This window comes from Hibiscus syriacus, unplaced genomic scaffold, assembly GCF_006381635.1.
Source record: "Hibiscus syriacus cultivar Baekdansim isolate YM2019G1 unplaced genomic scaffold, ASM638163v2 tig00111356_pilon, whole genome shotgun sequence".
NCBI lineage: Eukaryota > Viridiplantae > Streptophyta > Magnoliopsida > Malvales > Malvaceae > Hibiscus > Hibiscus syriacus.
In genome coordinates this window covers 1,635,749-1,638,953 of record NW_024063068.1, presented here as the reverse complement: position 1 = coordinate 1,638,953, position 3,205 = coordinate 1,635,749, and the positions used below count along the sequence as shown (strand labels likewise).

The window sequence follows — 3,205 nt, the reverse complement described above, 5'->3', positions numbered from 1 at the left end:
TTTTTAATAATCAAGAGACTTAACAAAACAATATGCTCGAGTCTGGTGGACCATTTGTGTATTTTACCAAGATTTTGAGGCAAACAAATGAAGAAGAGGCAGCGACATTTTCAATCGAATTCCTAATCTTAGAATCTAATGTAACCTCACCAGTCACCACCTCACATCATTCAATTCATCATCTCCAAGGGTTCTTCGTACTCCTATCCAACAAGGGCTACACCATCCAAAATTAACCAAATACATCCCAAGCAACAATCCCACCAAGTACTCACATTTCTCACCGAGCAGCGGCTCGGTTCTTCCCGGAGATTTTTATCATTTCGAGTTAGTCATGGCCGTTGTTCCCTTCCTCCTTTTGCTATATTTTCTTGCTTTTCTTCCCACCCTTTGTTTCTCTCAATCTGATGAAGAAGCTCTCCTCAAGCTCAAGAAATCCTTCACGCATGGCAATCTGGATGATTGGGTTCCGGGTTCGGATCCTTGTAAGAATAAATGGGTTGGTGTTCAGTGTGCTGGTGATGCCGTTGTTGGCTTCCATTTGCCCGGTTTACAACTCTCGGGTTCAATCGACGTTCAAGCTTTGGTTCAGATTCGTGGGTTGAAGGCCATCAGCTTTATAAACAACTCTTTCACCGGTTCAAGCCGCACTACGACACGTCGTATGAACATTGATTAGTATCATACTATTATGTTTGATTTTTTTTTTCAAATTCTATTTTTGTTTACGCAGATAAAGTTTGGATGGAGTGAAGAACCGATGATAGCTGGTGCGAAGGAAGTTGGTGTTTCGCCTTCAATTGTTGGATCTTTCCCTCGTAAAGAAGCAGCACTTGTCGAGGTAATTTCCTGCTTGAAATCAATTTTCAATTCTTTTTCTGGTTTTGACTTTTATAAGCTTTAGTTTTTAGTTTTACGCTTTTTAATCTCTCACAATTTGGCATTTATTTATGTTTTTGTCAAATTTATTCTTTGATTTGGATTATCATGAATTCAAATTTGAATACTTTAGCTATAGCATTACAATTGAGAAACAATCTGAGACTGATAGTAATGCTTATGATTTAGAGTTCTTACCTTTGCATGTTGCCATTTTCTTCCAGTTAGTTTCAAGGAGTATCAGATATGAAAATGTGGTATGAATATATGTTCATTATATGCATGTTCAAAAAAAAAAAAAAATTTGTGAAGTTTTTTTATATATATGGACAATACCCATTACCATGTCTGCTTATGTGTTCGAGTGTTGAATATGGTTTCTTCTAGGGAACTGAACAGTTTAGGTAACATAGGTCATTTTTCTCGGTTCCTGGATCATTAATTTGGTTCTTTTGCTCTTGTATTTCGGGTTTCTATGTAGTATTGCATCCATGTAATGTTGGTTTCCTAATGCTTAGTTCCGTTTTAATCGTATCCATATATATACTATCTGATGCATGCTCAGGTTTGCTAATTTCAGTTACTATTGTTGGTTTTCCTCCATCCTTTTACTGTCACAATACCTTTTTTCCTGTATCTGCAGTTCTTCGTGGATGACTGCTTACAGAGGCTTATTGATAGAATTGACTTTTGAGAGGAATTACGACAGTTGATTCCTAGCCAACGCATTTCAAAGCTTGTAAGGATTCGCCTAGAAATGCAAGCACCCTACATATTGAAATGGCCTCAAGCTCTCAGCATCCAAGTATTGGAACCCATACCTATTTTCTTGTCGAAGTACCTGGTTTACTAGGTCAAAGCTGAACCCTTTGAGACGACTATTTTTTCCTGACATTATTTGTAGGCGCATCCATTGAATGTTCCAACAAGTTTTAAGCAGAGAGCAATGCTGGTTGATGAAATCTTGCATGCCTCTGGAGACGAGGCCTCTGATATTGATTGGTATGTGAAGCGCACTTTCCTTGGAGGGATATACTCAACAACAGAGATTTACATGCTGACGGATCGCTTCCAGGTTTATTTCCTTTACCTTTGTGCACCTAGAACTTTTTCTAATGGAAATGCAAGCCTCTGGATGGAATTTGATTTACTTATCATTTTCCGGCAGAGTTTCGCGATACGTGGTTGTTCTTGGATGATCGGGTGAAAGATGCATTTGATTTGAAGAAGACAATACGGGAGGTAGTCTCTATCCCTCCATCACTTTTCCTTTAGAAATATGTTTTAGAGATCTTAATGAAATGACTGTTTCAGGCAACGTATTTGGCAGAAGCTGTTGGTGCTGGAATGGGGAGTTCTTTGCAAGGATTTGTTGGCAAGGTATTTCAGAGATGAAAGCTGATATGAGGATGGTTCCTTGATGTCTCAATGACTAGGGTCGGACTCAACATTTCACTTTCATCAGCCCTACGCAATTCGTAAAAATTGAAGTATGTTGAATTTAATCTGATTTAGGTGAAGATAACAATGATGGGTTGGAGCTTAAGATTTGTAACCACCATTTTTCTTTGGGCCCGAAACAAACCAAAAGCCCCAAATGAAACAGACCCTAAACCCCAAGTTAAACCCAAACCCATACCCAAACCTTCCAACCCATTTATAGACCCAAACCAGGATCCAAACCCTAACCCAACCCTAACCCTAACCCTAATATATCACTCATTCAACCGCCAACGTCATTTCCTTTCTGTGCCAAACGCCGCCTGTTGACATCCAAAGTGTTGGCGACATCTTGTGACAGCAATCATCTCAACAGCAAAAAATAGAGAAAATTAGAGGCATTAAAAGCCCCCAATCATCACAAACAACAACCTAGCATTAGATTAGGCTTTTATTTTGATTGTTTTATATAAAAATACGGTTATAAAAATCGAACCAATTGTATCAAGCAAGGATCTTTTGGCTCCTGTTTTTAGAGAATATGCTAAGCTTTTTAAAGGTAGTTTTTCCTCTTTTTTGTGTTCCATTTCGAAATAAAACAACAAAAGCATAAATAATATGCATTTTACGGTAAAAATAAATAAGGAGATCTAGTAATTACATGAGGAAGGGGGTCGACGGGGTAGGTCGTTATAGAGGAGATCGAAGAGCTTAGGAACTCTAAGGTCTTGCATGTTGGTTTTTTGTCTAGATCTAGGTTTTAAAGGGTAAGTTAGGAGGTTTCGGGGTGAGTGGAGTCTACTCCACCGTCGAGGGTCACCGGAGTATGAACCATCCGAAGAGTCAAGTCATTTTCGAAGGGGTCTAAGGTTTTTGTTTTGGGTTT

The 3,205-nt window shown here is 38.7% G+C and overlaps 1 pseudogene; it reads left to right on the top strand.

Annotated features, from left to right (window-relative positions):
• Nucleotides 1–334: 334 nt before the first annotated feature.
• On the top strand, nucleotides 335–2,790 carry LOC120159300 (annotated as a pseudogene).
• Nucleotides 2,791–3,205: the final 415 nt, after the last annotated feature.